Source organism: Lissotriton vulgaris, chromosome 6 (assembly GCF_964263255.1).
Source record: "Lissotriton vulgaris chromosome 6, aLisVul1.2, whole genome shotgun sequence".
NCBI lineage: Eukaryota > Metazoa > Chordata > Amphibia > Caudata > Salamandridae > Lissotriton > Lissotriton vulgaris.
In genome coordinates this window covers 643,078,306-643,101,064 of record NC_141694.1, presented here as the reverse complement: position 1 = coordinate 643,101,064, position 22,759 = coordinate 643,078,306, and positions in this window count along the sequence as shown.

Genomic DNA, 22,759 nt, shown 5'->3' with positions numbered 1-22,759 from the left:
AACCTGGCCGCTGCATTCTGCACCACTTGCAGCCTGCGTAACACGTCCTTATTGGCTCCTAAGTATAGGATGTTGCCATAATCCAGCCTAGATGTAATGAGGGCTTGGACTACCGTTCTTTGGGTAGAACTAGGCAACATCCAAAGAATATTTCTGAGCCATTTCAGGTCGGTGAAGCAGATAGATACCACCTTAACTGCTTGCTCCTTCATTGATAGTTGGTTATCAATGATAATCCCCACATTATGGACTTGAGCAGTAGGTTGGGGGCAAATCCCCATTTCAGATGGCCAGTGCTCAGGGCCCCAAAGGTCCTTGTTCTTTCCCAAGAATAAAACCTTAGTTTTGTCCCAATTAAGTTTAAGTGAATCGGCTTCAATCCATCTAGCAATTTTCCTAAAACCTGTCTGAAGATCGGATATCTTAGAGGTCCTATCTGCTGACAAAGAAAAAATTATTTGAGTATAGTCGGCATAGGAAAAGATCAACAACCCAGCTTCTTCAGCTATAGTTGCCAGAGGCTTAACATAAATATTAAACAATAAAGGACTAAAGATAGAGACCTGAGGAACTCCATAAGGTGACAAATGAGTTTTAGAGACTGCCTCAGAAGAAAAAACCTGGAATGTGCGGTAAGTTAAGAAGTCAGTAAGCCATTTGGAGCTGGACCAGCAACACCCAATGAGCGCAGAGCTTTCAGTAACACCAAATGAGACACCGAGTTAAAGGCGGCGCTTATGTCTAATAATATAAGCGCCGCCGTATCCTCAGCATCCAAAAGGCTACATAGCTTCTCAGTGACCCCAAGGAGCGCAGTTTCCATTGAAAAGCCTTCCCGAAAGCCTGACTGGGATAAATGTAGGAACTTTTGAGCGGCAACAAATTTAGTTAACTGAGTGTTAATACGCTTTTCCAAAATTTTGAAATATACTGAAAGCAGGGAAATTGGACGAAAATTGGTTAATTTTTCATTTTCATTTCAAAAATCTTTATTTCGATCACAGATCATAAAAGATGCAGAACAGTACATACAATTAAAAACTTATTAAACATAGTGTGATCGGAATTTGATATAATTAGTTTAAAAATGGGATAAGACAGTAGGAGAAACCGCTGGTGATGTCCATTATACCAGTCTTTTCATCATTCGGCTTCGGGTAAACCACAGTGAAGTTAAGAATTTTGAAAGTGCAAAAACTATAGGAGGGGAGAGGTCAGATTTTAAAACTCTGTAAGCGGTTTGGTGAGATCTAAATCCCAAGTTCCTGAGCATCGGAACTAGCCAATATTTCCTGCTCCGTTCGTAGCCCTTGCAGAAGAAGACCACGTGCATATCGTCCTCCTCCAGGTGTGCACACATTGGGCAAGATGATACAGTGGAGCATGCTGTCCAGGACGCTGTAAATGAAGCAAGAGGAAGGCATCCATAGCGCCATTGTAAAAACAGTTTCCTTGTTAATGCAGGGGAAATCTCGTCTAAAGTTTTTTCGAGGGAGTAGGTGTCTTTCATTTTCAGGAATAAGTTTGTCAGGGACCCCTCACGAGTGTCATTAGAGGCTCTAGTGAGCATCATAGCGTAGTAGGCACTCGCGAGTGCCTTTTTTGAGATCTTGGTACATGAATTAAGAGGATCTGTCCATAGTTCCGGGAAACCCATTTCCTCAAACCTTCCCTTAACATAAGTCAGCCAAGGAATCCTCTTTATGTTCCGTAGTTCCAGGAATTCCTGTAGTTCCTCTCTATAAATTGCGAGGTCTGGGCTAGACCACAAACGCCTCCAGAATTTTAGGGGTTTGAGTCCTAACTCCTCTGTTATGGGTTTAATTCCCAGGTCTAATCTAAGTGGTAGTAGTGGGGTGCTCTGGGGGAGGGCAGCTACCTGTCTCAGAAATTTATTCTCCGTGGACTGTAGCTTAGGATGTTGAGTGTAACCCCACAACTCACCCCCGTAAGTAACCCCTGCCCTAGCTTGTGTTTTATATATATGAATGATTGGGGTAAGTGGTCGGTAACTTGATTTATTTGCCAGGCGCAAAGTGCCACCCGCCAACTGTGCCAGTTTGATGGTCACTTTGGTCTGGTGCGACGACCAGGTTAAGTGTTCGTTTATAGTAATCCCCAGGTATTCGATATTATGCACCCGTTCTAGATGAACCATGCCGAGCTTGGGAGGGGCTCTATTTCGGGAGTTGGGATTTAAAATCATGAATTTTGTTTTTTGGGGATTAACTTCCAGTCCCCGGTCAGAGCAGAAGTCTAGGAAGCCATCCAAAATACGTTGGATCCCCATCGGGGATTTAGACAACAACAGGGTGTCGTCTGCAAACATAATTGCAGGCACCCTGTTGCCAGTCAACTTTGGGGCGTCAGAGTTGGCAATCCTGTTAAGGTGGGCAACTACCCCGTTCACAAAGATACAAAACAGGGTAGGTGCAAGCACGCAACCCTGTCTTACACCTCTGCGAACGGGGAACCTTTCGGTTAGTTTGCCACCTTTGCCACACCTAACGCGGGCGTAGTTGTTAGAATGAAGTCTCATCAGAATTGCCAAGATTTCTGCGGGGACATTCAGCTCTTTCATGACATTCCACAGCTTTGCTCTAGGCACCAAATCAAAGGCGGCGCGTAGGTCTACAAAGATGGTGTAGAGACTGCCGCCCTCGATTACCGCTGTTCTCCAATAGAGCAGTTGTAGCCTGAATATTTGATCTGTAGTGGATACACCCTCCCGGAATCCTGCCTGGTATGGGGACAGGATATCCATTTCTTGGACCCACGCTTGCAAACGGTTTAAGATTAATCTGCCGAAAAGTTTTTGGGATATATCTATCAGACTGATAGGTCGATAGTTGGATGGGAGCAGGGGGGATCCCTTTTTATAAATTGGGACTACCTCTGCTCCCCTCCAAGTATCGGGCACAGTCATCCCCCCCTGGATGGCATTAAATATAAGTGTGAGGTACGGTGCCCAGATCCCTGGTTCCTGTTTGAACAGGTCCCCCGGGACCCCATCCAATCCCGGGGCTTTTCCAGCAGCTAGACCCTTAATGGCCTCCCTCACCTCTTTTTCAGTGAATACGGCCCCTGAGGGGGTAGGTGTAATCAAAAGTCTCTCGCTACTGAGATCCTCACCTCCCTCTGCATACAGCGCTTCAAAATGGGCCTGCCATACTGAGGGGGCTATATTGGGCTCTATTGCTGAAGATAACTCAACCGCGCCATTCGCTACTACACGCCAAAATTTGCGTGAGTCTCTGGTTGATAGTGCTTTCACGAGGTTCTCCCAGTAGTCGTGGTCCCATTCCGCCCTAGCATTCACTAGGAGGGACTTGTACTTATTTCTCCTGTCACGGATTTCTTCCCTGCTAAGGCGTCCCTTGATGGCAGATAGCAGATGAGCCTTAGCCTTCCTACATGTGGCGTTATACCAAGAGGTCTTTGGCTTGTAGCCCTTCCTTTTCATAGAGGTTGTGAACAAGTCTTGTTCAAGGGAGTCTGTGATGTTTTTGTGAATTATTGCTAGCTCTCCTCTGGTGTCTTCATCTAGGTCTTTAGTGCCTAGGTCGAAGGCACTCTCTAGTAGTGGGATTAACCTTTCATAGAGGCAGGGTATTTTGTCTGTACTGCTAGCCAGCTTCTCCCACTTGACTTTTCTACGGTTGTTTTCAAGTAGGAGGCCCGACTTGTCGTTGCCATATCCCTGTAATATGTCCTTGTTCCCGGGAAGGGAATAAGTCAGTTCCAGGGAGTTGTGATCACTATCCGTTCTTGGGCACACTTTAAAGTCGGCTATTGCTGGCCACATGAAGGTTTTAACCATAATATAATCGAGTCTGGATTCACTACCAGGTTTGTTGTAAGTCGGGTTACTTGGTATATCCGAATTACAGCGGCCATTACATGCCCTAAGACCGAGATTAAGAGTAAGGGCGTTTATTTGTAGGGCTAGGGGGGTCCAAGCCCTTGGAGGTGGTGCCGCCGTCTCAGGTATGAGCCAGCAGGAGTCTTCCTCTAGGGAAGGGCCATCGCGTAGTCCAGGCAGAGGTTCATAATGGGAGTTAAAATCGCCCCCAACTAGACAGGCGAGATCGCACGGAATGCCCTCCAAGAACCTAGCTAGCTCAACTATAGTGGGCGACTCTTTATGCATTTGGGTCGGTCTAGAGTAGATATTAATAACTAGTAGCTTCGGTGAGTCAGGCCATTCTAGTATGACAGCCAACAGATCGTCAGAAGCGGTCTCCAGATCGGAGACTTGGCAGCCTAGATCCGTTGCTACCCCTATCATTAATCCCCCAGATGGTCTCCCCTTTCCCCCCCACTTGGCGTTTTTGGAGAAAGAAGCAAAGCCAGGTAAGTCTATTGCTTCTCGCGCCCAGGTTTCTTGTAGGAGTATTAGGTTTTTGGAACTAATGTAGGAGCCCCACTCGGGGCAGTCTAATTTACTAGAGAGCCCTGCCACATTCCACGAAATTACTGTTATGTACGGTACTTGGTCACGTGGCGGGCTCACAACAATATTAGAGGGTTCTTGGTGGGCCCTGTGAGTTGGGGAGGAATGTGTGAAGGCCAATGGACCAGTAGCAGTGGGTAGGGAAGGGTTCGCCATGACTGACGTCTGGATCGGTTCACCTAAGCTTGCTGTCGATGTATCTGCCAGTGTATATGTATTCATGTCAAGTATGGGAACTATGAGTGTATTGATGATAGTTGGGGAAGTTGCCGAGGCAGCCTTCCCCTCTCCAACCACCTGTCAATCTACCATATCTAAATTACTGTATCGATTTTGTGTTGGTAGATAGGCAGGATAGTGAGTTCTATATGGTCCGGGAATTCCCCTCCTGTAGCCACCACCCCCCCTCCTCCTCCTAGCGACAGTTTCCCACCCAGCCTCATCCCCGTAACCAGGGAAATACTCAATTGGTCTCCCCCTGTGTGAAGGGTAATTGTTGATCTCTCTGTGGCGAGTTTCCCAACCCTCCAATAACTCTTGGTGGTGTCCCCACCTGTGATCCTCAGAGTTGTATAAATTGGAGGGGTAGAAAAATGAGAGGGGAAGTGTTTGGATGATGTTACCATAGTCCTCATCAGTAGCACAGGAACAGATATATGCGGCTGTGTTAGGGTCTCTAAAGGAGACCAAAATACAATCTCCTCTAATGGATTTCCTGGTATGCCCCACCCATGCTACTCTCTTAGTCGTGGAAATGTCACTCGCTGTTCCTCTCGGAAGTGGTCTATTTACCGAGAGCCAGTTTATTACTTTGTTCTTGAGTGAGGTGTATGATTCAAATGTCGGGGGTCGAGTTCAGGGACCCCAGCCAAAACTACGGTGTAGGGGGCGGCTTCTGGTGGGAGGTTTACAAACTGTAATTTTCGTTTGGTATGTGGCTTCTCTCCCTCAAGTGGGGGGTCGTGCTTAGTTTTAGTCAATGGCGTAAAATTTGGTTTTGATGAAGAGGCAGGTTTGGGAGTAGCGGTATTTGGTTGCTGTGAGGGTGTCGGGGCTTTATGTGCAACTGTGGATTGTGGTGCGTTGTTTTTTGCAGATTGTATGGGATTAGGTTTTGGGTCTGGTGGTTTGTTGTTCGATACAGCCTGCGGATTATTGCCTTTAGCAGGTTTGCAGCCTGTACCCTCCTTTGATATCTTGGTCACATTGCTGTCAGTTTTCCTAGCATCGGCAAATTGTACAGTTGCCTTTTCGATACTCACTAATCTTGCTTCTATCTTGATTAGTCTCGCCTCAAGTGGGCTTAATAAGGACCTGAGCAGTGAACCTATATCCTCCAAAGTGATGTCATCTGAGGAGGTATCTAATTGGACATTGTCCGTAGGTTGTGAAAGTGGGGTTAATTTGGGTGGTCTGGAAGTGGTAGGCGTTCCTAGTCTTACCCCCGCTGGAGCAAGGGCGGTTAATTTCCTCCCCTTACCTCTAGTTTGTTTGGATTTGGGAGTTTTGGACCTAGATTCTTCTGGGTTTTGTGGCCCTTGCTTCTTTTTGGGAATGGCCCCCTCTCTGGCTCCCTTATTGTTATCGCTATTGGGTTCTACGGTTATATAGGCTGGGTGTTTTGGGTGTTGGGTAGAATCATCAGGCTCATGTCCTCTAGATCGCTTGGAACATCAATAGTGAGTTCTGGACTAGTTGTTAAAGTGTCCGTAAGGTGGCATGGTTCCTGATCCGAGCTATGCGTGATTGGCCTACCCGAACTATTTTCAGGCGTTCTAGCTAGTGCCATGGGTCCCATAGATGATCTCCTTACCCAATCTATTTCTTGTGAGATTCTTCGCTCCAGGACTTGGATCTCCTCAATCAGGAGTGAGCCAGCCTTGGCAAAGTAGGTGTCCATAGGGCCTTTAACCGCTCCGGCGGCAGCAAGGGAAGATGTTTTACTTCTTGTTTCCCGTGTGCACATTTCTCAAGGTGTCAGTAGTCTTGGCGGAGCAGGCGAAGAGAAGGGGCCCGGACCGGACTCTCCCGTACTCGAACGGCCTCAAACGGCCCGCTCTTTGCCCGGTCTTCGCCCCGGCCTTAGCCCCGCGCGCGTCCCGCGTGCGCGTTGCTCTCACTCCCTATCAGGGGGAAGAGCAGGAGGAGGGGGCGGGAAGAGGACCAGCTGCGGCCGATCAGCGCCGCTGAGCACGCTGGTCCTCGCAGTCCCGCCTCTGTCTTTGGGGTCAGCTGCAGTGTCCGTGGAAGCGCGTTGGTGCTCCTATGCACAGTGTAGACCCAGGAAGTGGCTCCTCAGCAAGGTCTCTTGCCTGCGAGCGGCTCCCGCGAAGCGGGGGCCGCGAGGCGTTGCAGAGTGGCCGGAAAGGTGGACAGGCGAGCAGACGAACAGGCAAAGGACACACAGCAAGGTTGGTGTTCAATCCCAATTCAATTGGTTAATTGCATCGGATCAGCATTAGCTTTTTTTAAAAGCGGGAGAACCGTAGCATGCTTCCACTCCGCTGGAACAATGGATTCATGAATGGAAGCATTAAGTAACTCCATAATAACCTTCAGGCCAGATAAAACGTGCTTTTGCATGACCTTAACCGGAAGTAGATCTCCTGGTGAACCCGATTTAAGGCTACCTAAAATTTTCTTAAAAGATAACGCATCTAGAGGTGCCCAGTTTTCAAGTTAGGAACCAGATTCCACAGGCATATCCTTCAGCTGTTCAGCTATATTCGATGTAATAAGAATTTGGGAAGCTGACTGAGGAGTATTGGACTGTTTAACATTCAGAGCCTAAGCCAAGGCTGTGCTGCTTTCCCCATCGCATCTCGCTCTGCAACATCCGCCCAGACTGCCACTTGCCCTGGTGGGACCACAATTCCCAGGGCACACTTCGAGTACAACACCGGCCCCACAGGTGCCGCAGGTGAGAGGGGAGGAGTTACGATTGCTTTATAAAGAGCAGCCTCCCCCTCCGCGGCATAGTTCGTGCGTGTTCCTCGCCCGGGCAAAACCCAGGCCTAGGACAGGAATGTCCCGCGCCCGTCAGCGCCAGTAAGAGCCAGGGCAGGGCCACCCCCTTATATCTGAAATCTACATATCTAGCTTATCGTTGGGCTTTGAGGAGAAGTGTGGACCCATCCTGGAAAATCCTGAAGGTACCATCTACTGTCGTGCATACCGCAAATACCAGCTGAAGGACCTTTTGATTTTTCCTGTGGACTAATGCTGTTGCCTGTTGCCTACTAAGATTTTACTTTTAGTGGGGAGGGGCACACTGGAATGGACAAACGAAAGACAATGGAAGAGGGAGGAGGGGGGACTGAGAGTCGTGATGCCAGTAGACCCCGCAAAGGGAAAAAGGCGAGAAGGATGACCAAGCATGCTGCCAGTAATTGTGTACTCGATCGAATTGATGGCCTTTGTTTAGGAATTTGAGGCAATTCTAAATTCTGAGCCAAGCCTGCAATCTGAGGGGGATTTGGCTCATCAGAATATAGTTGGGTTGGGGTTGGAGGGTTCATGCAAGGGTCCTGCATCCCCAGCTATTCCCACAATGTTTCTTCTAAAACCGAAAGGTCCAAAGGGCAGTGGTGCTGAGAGAGGAGGGACTGCAATAAAGGAGAGCTCTACAACTGGTAATACTGATAACCCCTCACTAGCTGATGGTAGTGAATTCCAAACACCTGTACCTCTAGTGCCCTGCACTAATAGGTTCTCTTTTTTGGCAAGCATACATAGCGAGATGTTGCCCCAAACCAGCCACTAAATTCCCAAATCATTGATAAGGATAGAAATAATACACTAGATCTTCAAGACCTAGTGAAGTTGGTACTTTTACTACGGGATGAGATAGAGTCTAAGAGGGCTTTGATTGTAAACTTAACTTCTATGGTAGGGACCGCGACTAATGGTGGGCGCGTTCCTTGATAAACCTTACTCCGAGTGACACCATATCTTTACAATTGAAAGCTAGTAGTGCCCTGGTAAATCCTTTGGTAAATGAAAAAGTGGGTGGTGAGCATGAAATTACCACTTCCTATAGTGAAGTGGCTAAATGTAGAAAAACCCTACCCCCCCACTTATACAAAATTGAGCCCCACTCCTCAACAAAAATAGCTTAACCTACTCTGCAAAGGAAAAGGAGAGGGAGCACTACTTGCTGGTTTTCCCCCTCACTAGTGTGAGGGGGAATACTTGCCCAAAGGCTAACTATCAACATACATTTCAAGATAGAACGGGGGGTGCGAACCCAAGTATAACACAAAACACAAATAAAATGTATATGACCAATGTCCCCAGCCTAGCACCGGTGAAAAGTAATGAGAGTGCCAACTCCCTGACTAATAAAGCTATCCATTGGATACATCATGTTAGAGGGTGTCGGTCTGTGATTAGGGATGACATTTCTAAGGTGTGTAGGCTCACTTCGGCCACCAAACAATTTGACTGTATTGAATTGACACTTCGGACAGAGGAGCTGGCTGAAAACTTGTTTGCCCTTGAGTTTAGAACTAGCCCCCCTGCCTATTCGTGTATTCAGTTAAGGAAGGCCCCACCTGATTCTCAAGCGTACCACTACCCTGGGCAATGGCTACGGGCGGAGTGGGAAGTTCTGGGATGGAAAATATTGATTGACTGCCTGATGAATATGCACAAGGGCTATGTATTGATAGTATAGAGGGTTTAGCTGTTATTATTATTAGCCATGAGCCTGATAGCTGTGAAACTGCTAACTATACCCCTGAAATGAGACATCCACAAGGGTCGAGTACTCGCAGTGATGAGGTTCTGGCTGCCCATACAGTTAGGTCCCAGCCCGATCATTCCGATATTGCTAGTTTTATCCCTGAAGAGAGATCTCCTAATATAATTAAATCCATGGATGCCTCTGGCTTTGGCCCACAGAGACAACCTATGGTTAATCACCCAAGGCAAGGCAATGAACCACTGTACATTGGTTATGTCCCCAATAGGGATTCACTTATGTCATGGAACACTGCAGGTTTGGGTTCTAAAACATCATTACCCGATTGACTCATCTTTGTAAATGAGTTTGATATTTGTACCTTTCAAGAGACCTGGCTCCTCGAACCGCAATTTTGTGCAGGTTATTTAAATTTTTATGTTCCCGCTATCAAAGGTGCCATAGGTCGCCCAGCAGGTGGCCTTACTATATGGGTTCATCAAGCACTGGCCTTGAGCATTAAAGAATTGCCATCTAAGAGTAGTGATATTTAGGTGCTAAGGCTGGACCTGGGCCCTCTAGGACTCTTGGACAGCTAAAATGTCTATGTGAGGGGAGTCCTGGGGGGAAGTCCCAAGTTCTAGCAGCTTTGGACAGCCTCCTTGAGCTCTACTCAACAGACAATAGTGTGATTGTCAAGGGTGACCTAAATTCAACATTTGAACCACTTGCTACTCCCAATTGGCACATTACTGATGATGAGGATGCCCAATGGGGGGTACCAAAATTGGAACTCAATCACGTAAAAAAATGGACAGAAGTTGTCATTCAGATTAACACCATCTGTTCTGAAAGGGGACTTAGGGCCCTCAATGGAAGGACATCGCAGGATAAGTTTGGGGCCAATACGTTTAACAATGGAACAATGTGTAGAGTAAAAGTAGGATTGATTATATCCTCTGTAGTATGAAAATCTGGCACACAATTAATGATAAGGTGGTTAAGGATCACCTGGAAAATGGCCATAACCCCTTGTGTGTCACTCATGGTTGATGGATGACAGAGCAACCACATGTGGGGGAGGTTGAATTTCATGCTCCGGATGCTGTCCCAACTAACGACATGCGTCGGCTTAATTGGTCATATGTAATCAAAAACCCTGAGGTTCTGGCAAGCATCATCGATGACGTAGACAGCACTGTGGTAGAGATTGAGCAAATCGTGGTTTCTAGTGGGGACTTGGGGCGTGTAACACAGATACACAATACTTTTTTTATGCGCACGAGTACCCATTTTATTAAGCCCATTAGAACCAAGAAACTAGCTGACTCTTAACCCTTACGGTGGTATAACAAAGAATGCAGGCAAGCTAGAATTGCCCTTAGTAATGCCATCAGGGGTGGGGATTTGTATACTGTCCGTTCAGCCAGATTCGAATACAAAAAAGCTATCCATAAAGCCAAGCGCCTATGGGATGAGCTCAGATGGCAGGATCTCAAAGAAGCCAGCTAGCGGAATAATAGTAAATTGTTCTGGAGTATTATAAAATGTGGCAGAGGGGGCCAAACAGATCAGCCCCAAAATCATGTTTCGCAAGAAGAATGGGTTAATTATTTCAGACCCCAATATGCGTGTAGCCCTTCAGAGAATCAAAAGGAAGATCTTAGTTATGTTTTTTATTTAGATGAGGCTTTTAATGATAATGATGTTTTATTAGCTCTTAGTGCAGTGGCTGGAGGTAGAGCGCCGGGACCCGATGGTGTCCCTGCGGATGTGTTCCTCTACGACAAAGCAAAATGGGGTAGATACATCTTGCTGAAGGCAAATGCAATGGCCCAGGGTGCCCCGGTCCCAGATTCCTGGAAAGGGGCCGAAATAATAACAGTATACAAAAAAGGAGACAAAACACAGCCTGGGAACTACAGACCTATCAGCTTGATAGACATGATACAAAAGGTAGTTGGGAGGATGATCCTGAACAAAATTTTAGATTGGATTGAGGAGAGTAGTATACTGTCCCCCATTCAAGCAGGTTTCCAAAAATATACTAGCACCATTGATCAAGTCTTTTGTTTTATTCTCTTATATTGGAAGACAGTGACTCTGGGGAAAGGTAGCCTCTATGCTGTTTTTGTTGACCTACATGCAGCATTTGACCTTGTCCCCGTTCCTGTTTATGGGTGACGTTGAGTGAATTAGGTCTTTCTGATGAGATTCTAACTTTGATAATGGGGTTGCACGATGCAAACTATGCTAGAATTCGATGGGGGGGCAGGGTAGGGTCACCACCCAGTTTCCGGTTGAACGAGGGGTGCGGCAAGTTTGTGCCATGGCACCCACGTAATTTTCTCTGTATATTAATGGAATAGTTGATTGTCTGTTGCCAGTGAAAACAGATGCCCCTACCTTAGCTGGTGTAAAAATCCAGATTTTAATGTTTGCGGATGACACAATAATTATCTCTCAGACTCCTAGTGGCCTTCAGCGAGCTTTACACATTTTTGAAGATTTATGGGTTGCTCGAGGCCTGGAAGTTAATGTGGCAAAAACAAAATGTATGGCCTTCAATCCGCACCAAAATTTTAAAGGAAAATTTGTAATGAGTAATCAACCACTCGAACAGGTCAGGGCTTTCACCTATTTGGGTATCCACCTGGAGAAGGATCTAAAGTGATATAGCTGCTCTAAAACATCGACAACTCACAGGAGCCTTAACTATAGAGCATAAAAGGTCATTAACAAAACTGATTAGACCAGTGCTTCAAGTTTATGAATCAAAAGCCATCAGATCCGCTCTTTATGGTGCTGAACTTTGGGGGTTTGAGAAAACAGCTTGCCTAAGTGTTTCCGAAAATAAGTTCCACCGCAGTATTACTAATCTCCCACACAGCACTCTCCTAAAGCCGCTTAGGAATGATCTGGGTAGAAATTAAGCATGGGCGAATTTTGCGAATCTAGCGTTCGCGAATTTGAGTATTTGCGAACTCGCAATCTGCAAAATCCGCGAATTCTCGCGAATTTTTTTTTTGTGTTCGCAAGGGTTTCTGCCAGTTCGCGAGGGTTTTGTACCAGTTCGCAATTGCGAACTTACTAGTCGGCTCGCAACGGTCGCGACTATGTTGTTTCTACGTCTGGTTCATCATCACAGGTTCCCAGCACCCTCTGTTTCACCACTGCCACCCTCTGTTTCACCCATGCCACCCTCTGGGACATCAATGCCACCCTCTGGTTCATTATCACTGTAGATTATGGGGGGGAATAGCAAGCACACCTGCCCTGCTTCAACTGACATGAGTTAATTTGGGGTTGATTTATTAATGTGTCACTGTTTTAAAATTCCAGTCTGGCACCTGCTTCCTTATCTGTAATTTGCTTTCTGTTGCAGTACAATTTTTTTTTCCAGGACCTTTGTGGCCTACTTGTAGCTATTCTATGAGCCTGCTGTGAGGGTCAGAGCAGGGTCATACAATTGTTGCAACTAGCAACTGAACTCTGGAGAGGCCCCAGTCAGGAAGCACTACAGGGAATGGTTACTAATGATGAGTTTGAACTTTTGCACCTGCTGAGTGCTTTCAGTTTAGCAAAACTCGTTTTTCTGCAATTTCGCGGGATTCGCGGGGCGCGAACTTGCGCGAGATCGAATTAGAAAGCCGCAAATTCGTGCGAATATGCGATTTGTTTTTTTGCGGCGTGTTAGTTCGCAAGGTTTTGTGCGTTTTAGCAAGCCGCTTGTAGCGCAACGGCGCGAAGTTACCCTCACGGTCGTTCACGGGCGCGGCCATCTTGTTTGCATGACGTATTTCCGTTTCCGGGCGCGATGTGTAATCTCGCAAATTGTGCGGCTCGCTAGTACAATTTTGCGTGTGTTCGCGAGGAAAATCTCGCGCGAACTTACCCACGCGGTCGTGAACGGGCGCGGCCATCTTGTTTCTCATTCATTGCTATGGTTCTGGGCATGCTTTTTCTATCCTCTCTGAATCTCTGCCATCCTTTGCTTGTTTGAAGTTTTTTTTAATCTATTTTACTTATTATCTATCCCTCTATTTTTCTAGCTCTATATTTTTGTGTTTTCTGCTACTTTTGGTTAATTTTAAACTACTTTTTTAAACTCTTTTCTTTTCTTCTTCCCTATTCTATTTTCTTTATTATTTAGCTTCCTTTCTGCCCAGACCATGGTAAAGGGAGCCAGGAAGCATCCCGAGAAGGGGAAGGGTCCCGCACCCCGTGCCCGGCTCCCGTGCGGGCGTTTGAGGGGGGGAGCAGGTCGCACCCCGGGAGATCTTCAGCCCGGAGGAGGTGGCCGCACTAATTTTTTATGTTCAGCGCCGCCTCCCCAGGACCATCATGGAAGGCGGCAAGATCGCTCGCGGGTACGGGATCCAGGAGCGCCGGAAGCGGTGGGAGAAGGTGTGCCGGGCCATGTACCAACACACTCGGGTCTGGCGCACCTACAACCAGGCCACCCACCGTTGGACGGATCTCCTGGACCGGAAACGCGATCTGCTCGACCTGCTCGGCCTTGAAATCCCCGGGCTTGGTGAGTAGTAGTAGCTATTTCTTTACTACTCTGTTTTCTCCTGCTCTGTGTGTTATTATATTGCAAATTTTTGTTTTTTACCAAGAGCATTAATGCTGCTGATTACATTGTAGGTAAATTATATTTCAAAATGTTCTGTGCATTTCAGGTGCACTGCTCTCCTTCTCAGTAGCGTTGCTACTATGCTTATTTGTTTTCGATTTTGTGTTCATTTCATTGGCCTGTGAAATTATGTATGAGTGTAGTTTAAAGAACTGCGTAATGCTAGACACTAAGGGTCAGATTTGTAATTACCGGCGCATCCCTGCAAAGTAGCAGGGATGCGCCAGTAATTGTGCGCCACACCACCACCACCCATGGTGCGCCGTATTTACAATGCGGTGCACCATGGGCCCAAAACGTCACCAAAGCGTTACGCATCTGTGCTGTAAAGGCGGCGCATTGCTGGAGTTGCGTCGCAACGATGGCGCAGCTCCAGCAATGCTCTGGGGTGCCCTATCTCCCCAATGCTGCGTCAAGCTGTACGTCTGCTTCAAGCAGGCGCAGGGTTTGAGTCACGCATCATTGTCCTCAAAGTGACTGATTGAAATCTTGTAGATTTCCCTCAGCCACTTTTAGGATGCGTTCCTGAGCAGGAACGCCCTCGCTTGCGCCGGAACGCCCCCTGATGGCGCAGGGCTTTACAACATGATGCATCTCCCATATGCGTCACGTTGTTAATATACGCCGCACCATGGCGCCTCTTTTGTTCTGCCGCTGCGTCACAAAAGTCACGCAACAATGGAGCAAAAAAGCCGCAAGGGGCTTCTAAATCAGCCCCCACAGACTCAAGTCCAGTCCTTCCTTTGTACACATGGCGATAAGAAGAAATAGTGGTAGTGGATTGATAGTTTGAGTATTTTAATGACTGGTTAATGTAGTAGGAAACTTTTTAGTGTTGTCGCTGATCTGCAATCACGATGAACTTTGTCTGTCACTTCGCGTGCAAATCAAGCAATACTAATAACGTAGTAGACCACATGAGATCGGTCAATATATCCAGTGGAATAGTTGTCTATTTGCTATTTCGCCAAAATATTTTGTTATTGTTCTTTTGAAATGTTTGATTTGGTTGACAAATATCATCCATGTTTTCTGGTCTTTCTTTCTTTCATGTTGTACATCAGCTCCCCCCAGGGGCAAGATGACACAGGAGGAGGAGGCTGCTGTTCAACAGGATGCAGGCCAAGATCGGGCAGGCGAGGGCTCCTCTGCTGGCCCCGGTAAGTTTTAATTTTAATATAGAGTACCTATTTTTTCCTAGCGTTCCTCATTCGATTTTTTCTAAATCGTCTTTGATCTTCTTGTAGACAGTATCTAAATTCTTATCCTGCCTCGACTATGACTCCCTGTGGTATTACTAGATTATTCTTATTAGTCTGTCTGTGTAGCTAACTAAGATTGCACATTTGGCAATTCAATTGGACTCCCATTCTAGTCAGCAATAGCTCTATGCACTGAGTGCAGTCCTCTGGGATTGTCCATAATGTCTTTTCAAGTCTTCTAAATGTTTATGCTTTGACAATTGCCAACAATAAAAAGGTGAATGACCACCAAGAAAGAATAGGATACTACTTTACTTTTGGTTTGGATAGGAGGACAATACATTCTACTACTGTTGCAGGGACAAATCTGCACAAACAGAACTATGGACACTAAATAATGCATTGCTTAGCTTATCAATTATAATAGGCGCTGTTAGACTTTCCACATACCTCAGTGATAACAGACTTAGTAGTTGAACCCCCAATCTCCTTACTGACTAGATAGTATGGCAGAGTCATTTAGCTCCCAAAGTCACCGATGATTGATCCCCAATGATGATTATCCAACGCAGGACAAGAGTACGGAGTCAGAGTCAATAAGTGTCAGAGGCACGGACTTATGCTTGCAAAAATTGCAAAACCTTTAGCTCAGCCACTCTAGTCTGGAGGACCAAAAACCACAGAGTCTATTTAAGTTTAAAAGCTTTATTAAAAGTAAACACATTTATTAAAATCAAGTTTGTCATAAAACTAAACGTTTAACTGAAAATGGAAAAGTGCTATGTGCTGACGATTAATTGAACACATTTCTTGTGGTTGAGCCGAGCTCTCACCTGGTTTGAACTTGATCTTGCTCGTGTTCTTAGAAATCAAGCTTCTGTCTGTTAGTAGAAAAAGTGGTGCGTGCTAAAAATAAAAAGCAAGCATTCATCAGTTGTGCCAAAAAGTGCAGCAAGACAACAGCCTTCCCTGGAAAAAGGGAAATTTTTACTTTAGAGTAGACAGTCACAAATTATTACATTGTTTTCTGTTTTTTTCACATTTCTTTATTCCTAGACCAAATATTATATAGTAGTGAGTGGTGTATTCTAACATTCTTAAATGTACTTTGTAGGTGGAACATCTGGTGGCGGGGCCACCGCAGAGGTGGTGGTGCTGGATGAGGAGAACACTTCTGGGGAGGAGGCGGCGATGCAAGTGTCGGACGACACCAATGTGCCTGTGAGGGTTCACACGGTGGTGGTGGGCAGAGGTAAGCTATATATTCCTTACTTATTGAGATTGAAGACTGCAGAGTGTGCTTTCTGCACGGGTGTATTATAAATCAACCAGGTAGTAGCCTCCTCTAAATGTACTTCGACTTAGCTGTGAAGTTTTTGGCGAGAAGAATCCCAATCAGATCTGAGATGAACTTGATGGATGGGATGAACGAAAAGCGAAAGAAGGGTGTAAGTAAGTGTGGAAGGACGAGAAATTTAATGATGACTGGCAAAGAAGAATGATATGTGTTTGCTTGGTCCCCGAGGTGGCTGGGAAGGAAAGAATATGGTATGGTGCATGGCTGGGTGAATGATGAAGCAAGGATGGGTGGAAGGAGAACAGCCTGGGTGGGTGAAACAGAAACTGTATGTGTGCATATACTTTGAATGGATGGATGCCTGGATCATGGTACTATCTGATTCTTAGATAGCATATGTGTATCTAGAGAGAGTAGACGGTCACTGGATGAACTAAGTGTTACTTTGAAGAGCATGTAACACCGCACCCGCACGTCCATTCCAGTGTAGGAAAGGCAAGGAAAAGAAGTTGTAATTTGTCCAAATACTACCATGAATAGTAGCAGTAGTTTGTATTGCAACTGCAAGCACAGCATATATCCGGTTATTATGGTGGACACTCCCTACCTCTCTTAATAAGTTTAGTTTAGTAGTAGTACGTCATTCATGTGTGGGTGTATCACTGTTCACTCAATAAAAAGCAAAGCTCCTAAAGTCATCCCATATGTAATCAAATACATCCCATGTGAAGTGATAGATAATCAGATTATTTAGCTTCTTCATTTTCCTTTTCTAGTACTCATTTGCACTGTAGGGTGAAAGTTAAATTAATTAAGCAGTAGCCCTTTTAACAGAGTATTCTCAGTGCCACCCGTAATAGAAAAGTAAGAGCTTCACCACCTGCATGTACTGGACCGGTACAGTAACGCAAGTCTGTCTCACTCATCATGGTGTGCGTCTGTTTTTCTCGGGTGCAAGTTCACTGCGCTGGCATTATGCCGGCTTGCATAAGATAACGTACCAATTTTCCTAAACAAGAGAGAAGAAGAAAAATAAGACTGGTGTACTGTCATAGTCAACTGTAATGGAAGTCCATAGTGCTCGTAGAATTTGTTCCTTAAACTCCCACTAATGTTAGAGCAAGGATGAAGAAGTGTGTGGTTAGATAGATACTGGCCTCAATAGTTATGTACTGTGCTTTCAAGTTGCTAGTTGTACTGTGACACAACTTTCTGCTCAATCATTTTGTGTTAATCTTAAGGAGCATTGGTTACAGACTATGTCTTTCTTTCTTTATATAGTTGCTCCTTCCAAATCAACAAAACCAACAAGGAAGGAGCGGGCTCGAATGGCCTGGCAACGGAGGCTGGATGCCACTGTCGCCGAATATCGGCGGCTGGTGGCCCTGGAGGAGGAGGACACGCAGTCTACTGGTACAACATCTACTGGGACAGCTGCATCCTCCTCCGTGCCTCCACAGGCTGCCAGCCAGCGCAGTGCTCCAGCGGTACGGAGCCGGGCTACCAAAGCCAACCGCCACCGCCGAGCAGCAAAGACAGCAGCTGCCCCCCACAGGAGTTGCAAGGCACACCAGCACCGCTTATGCCTCAGAGTGTCCTACCTGGAGCAGGAGGTCCTAACATATAAGACCTTGGTGGAGGGCCTCCGCTCCGACCATGCCACCCTCCGCAAGGAGTATGATGCCCTGGCCGCTAAAGTGAACAGCATCCTGCCGTAGTGTCCCTTGCCCCTTTTTTAGAGACTTTTGGGGGGTGGGAATTGGGAGTTGGGTTGTTTTTGGGACTTTTGAAGGACAATCGTTGGGGTTAGGGAGGGTCTTGTGGGAGATTATTTTGTTAGGGCTACACAAATATACTTTTTGAAACGTTATCTGAGCATACCTGTTTTTTACTGCTTTTGAGTCTGGTGGGTAAGGGTTTAACAGAAAGTTTGTTTTCCTGAAACTTAAGACTGTGTCATTTTCTTCCTTTAAGTGTAAATGGCTAAATGTTTTCAACACTAAGTGCCTCTCACAGAGTAAGTGAATTCAAGAGTCCTAGGACTTTAGGTGTTACTACCATCAATCTCTCGTCTCTCCTAATACTCCATTATACTACCTCCCACCAAACGCTTATCTTACCTGCAATTTGTGTTTGAAAGTAGGGCTAGGCCCAGGGCTGGCTCCGCAGAAAATGGCGATTAAGGTTGGCAATCCTGGGCGGATGAAATGTCCTCATTGCGGTGGAACTAGTGGTGTGACACAGTGGCAGTTGCATGCCTATGGAAAAAAAGAAAATGAAACCTGCTTTGTCCTTACTGCAGCATTACAACGGTACGATAGAGAATATAGCAGGTGACAGTACACTAGAACAGTGCCACAATGTAGCCTAACAAATGGTAAAGTATTGAAAGTATAACTACTGCGTTGAATTTCTTTGACATTGGCTACTACTACAAGAAATAGTACTGAAGCTGAGTAAGTCTAGAATATATCCTCGGATTCCTTCACAAGCCTGTTGCTATGACCTTATCCTCCCCAGCAAGTGTGCGGAATTATTGCTGTCATTTAGTCACACATCAATCAAAGCCACACAGCCCGGGGGAAGAGGGTTAGGGTTTGGAAAATGGATGGGAATGGGGGTTTCTTTTTGGGTAGGTTTTTTTGAGAGAATAAAAAAAAAAGCACAGCATGGACAAACAATAATTGAAGATAAAGAAATATTTGGGTACAAAGCTAACCATAAATCTTTTAAGTGACATAAAGGAACTGCATGCACTACTGCATGCATTGTTACTGAAAAGTAAGTAGTACTTTCGACAACCGTGAATGACAGAATGCGACAGTACAGGGCTGCAGCTTTTTCACTTGCCTATCTCTGCACTCAGAGAAACACTTCTTACATTAAATTAGGTTTAAAAAATAGCCGAAGTAAAATCTATAGAATGGCTGTAGGGATCAATTTAGAAGCAGAGAGAGATCCAATAAATGCAGTCACACTCAAAGAAGAAAACAATGGATACTGTATCTGTATGCTGTTGTAGTTGTCCTGTTGAACTGGGTAAGTAAGTTGCACGCATCAAACCATTCCTCTTATTAGCGGCACTCCTCCATTCCAGCTGACGCTTCGTCCATCAATGTTGGTGAGTGTGACCAGAAGACACCCTGTCCACTGCCTGCCTGGCGGATGCTGAATTGCGGCTCGCTAATGTGAAGCCTGACTTCATCCTTTTTTTCACATTGCACAGACTGAAACCCGGCCTGTAATTATTGATGCAAAAACAGGAAGTGATATTAGAACACCACTGATAAATAAATATAAGGTATGTACGCTGTGTAGTTGAAAAAGTCACACTTTGAGTTTCCTAATAGACAGTACAATATTTTTGAAAGTGCGTACTCTGTCTGAGTCTCCTTTTGAAGGATAAATAAGTATGGGCAAATTAATTTAGCGGATCTTTCCCCTCAAGCTAGGTGTACTGTAAACTGTGTTTTAGAACAAAATTAGACCTTCCCAGCAGTGCTCCCAACCAGACCCTTGCTAAAGCCAGACGCAAAAATGTAGAAGACCCCCAATCAGATCTCAAAAAACGAGGCCTAGTAGAAAACTGGTGACAAAACGTACTTTGAAAGTAAAAGTAGGCCCAAATACCCTCTTTCCCACCGTGGATTGTATTCAAACCACTTGCAAGCAAGCAAAAGTATCCATACCCAGCATCGCTCCAAGACTCGCAAACCCCCCCACAAACAGCCCCCCACCCAAACACATGCAATACAAATACTGCTAACCCTAACGAGCCCTAAGTTAAGAAAAGTGGCGAACTCTTTCTTTAACTATGCCGAATCCCCCCTTTCCCACCATGGATTTTCTTCAAATCACTTGCAACCAAAATTACACATTCCCACGAGTGCTCTAAGACCCCAGAACTCAGTTGCAAAAATCTAGAACACCCCGAAACACATGCAATCCTGCTGCTAGGGCTAACCCTAACGAACCCTAAGTTACAAAAAGTGCCAAAAGGCTTTTCCTAATGGATTTTGTCCAAACCACTTCTAACCGGTATTAGACCTTCCCAGCAATGCCCCAAGACCCGCCAACCCACCCGCAAAAAAGCACAACACCCCCAAACAGCCAAAAAGGAAAATCTCATACTTACAATATTTATCAGCCTTCGGTCCAAACGCGCTGTGCAGCTAGGTCATAACTCCCGTTTTCCACCACGGATTTCCTGAAAAGCAAATGCAATCAAAATTAGACTGTCCCAGCAGTGCTCCCAGACCCCAAAACTCACCCACAAACCACCGGAACCCCCCCAAAGAGCACCTCAAAGGCAAGCAAGTCAGCAAAAACGCAAAAATATTTTCGCCTCCGATTTGGTCCAAACCACTTTTATCCGGTATTAGAGCTTCCCAGCAATGGCCCCAGGGACATCAACCCAGGCAAAAACTAGTAGAAGACCCCAAACAGCCAAAAAGCAAAAGTACAAAAATGGGGGCTTAGTCATTTTCATGGCAATTTCCAAAATCACTCCGCGCTCTCTGCAGCTAGGCCCTTACTCCCCTCTGCCACCATGTACTTGCTTCAAACCTCTTGCAATCAAAAGTATCAATAGCCAGCAGTGCTCCCAAACCCCGAAACCCACCCACAAACCCCAGAAAGCCCCCCAAACAGGCCCCCGAAAACGCTACATTGAGCGAAATGTTAGAAATAGCAAAATAAATTTCATCATGGATTTTGTCCAAACCATTTCTATCCGGTATTAGACCTTCCCAGCAATGCCCCAAGAGCCGCCAACCCACCCGCAAAAAAGCACAACACCCCCAAACAGCCAAAAAGGAAAATCTCATACAATATTTATCGGCCTTCGGTCCAAACGCGCTGTGCAGCTAGGTCATAACTCCCGTTTTCCACCACGGATTTCCTGAAAAGCAAATGCAATCAAAATTAGACTGTCCCAGCAGTGCTCCCAGACCCCAAAACCCACCCACAAACACCCGGAACCCCCCCAAAGAGCACCTCAAAGGCAAGCAAGTCAGCAAAAACGAAAAAATATTTCGCCTCCGATTTGGTCCAAACCACTTTTATCCGGTATTAGAGCTTCCCAGCAAAGGCCCCAGAGCAGTCAACTCACCCGCAAAGAAGTAGAACACCCCCACAAGTGCAGAGTCTTTCTTCATTGGGCGTAATCCAGCCCTCTGCTTTGAGGGAAATAGGAGTCTGGAGGAGGAGGATAGAGGAGCATGTTCTTGTGAACTTGTGAACCTGAGGAATGCAGACTGCGGCACCTTCAAATCAATAAGCAAACAAGTGAAGACAGTTCAGCTGATGGGCTTGTTTTTGTGATTAGGTGATTAAAGTTTTAATTATATTAACTGTGCAAAACAAAGAAAGACAGACACACAGGAATAAAAGTGAATAAGGACGAAAAAGAAATGTATTCATTCATTGTCTCATTTTCAGGGCTCGGTGTCAGGGAATAAGAATAAGAGTTCGTCCTCATACTCTGCGAATTCAGGCAGGAGTAGGTCAGTGTCACCTAACAGAGAAGAAATTCCCTCATCTACGTTGCTGTCCTCCTCGTCTTCATCCGGCGTGTGTTCTCGTACTTTGTAATCTGGTGGTATGAGGTGCTGATTCATCTTGATCATTGTTAACTTCTCCACATTTTTGGGCGGGAGGCGGCTCCGTTTGGAAGTTACAATGCCACCAGCAGCACTGAAAACACGTTCAGAAGACACACTTGCGAGTGGGCAAGACAAGTAGTTTATAGCCAGGTTGGAGAGCTGTGCCCACAATTCTTTTTTCCCATGCCAATACGCCAATGGGTCAGCATTAACATAGACCTCTGTTGAGTCATTCAGATAGTCCTGCACCATTGACTCAAGGTTCTCCAAGGTTCCTTCACTGTGCTTACTTTTTGCTGGGACCTTTTGAGAACCAAACTCAAGGAAAGTTAGCCAATCCTCTTCTTCACCCAATGTTACTGTTGTGTCTGGTACAGATGATCCGGTTGCCGGTGTCTTTAACGGCTGAGAGGTCACTTGTGCCACAGCCACAGGTGCAGAAGTGGATTCTTTTGACTGGGGATGGCCTGCTGATGCTGATGTACTGCCTTTTCCTTCAATTTGCTGCCGTTCTCTTTCAAACCTCATGCCTGACAAGGCTAGCCAACGTTTGTACTTTGTAACATCTTCATCATCAAAAGGAAAGAATGCTCAGCCTGCCAGCGCCTTTTTGTAGCGTGGATCCAGAATAGTAGCAAAAATGTAATGCTGTTCTGAGTGAATCATTTTAAGACTTTCATCGCTAAGTAGGCGCTGTAATAATTTCTCCGCCAAAACAAAAGCGTCTTTCTTTTCTTCATCTTTTTGAAACATAGAAGACACCGCCTTCAGTTGGTGCTCCAGCATGCGCAACAATGGGATAGCTTTCCCAAATTACAGTCCTCTCTGCTGACTGCACGCGTGAAGACCTCAAAAGGACGAAGCATGTCTTTCAGGCTTTTAAC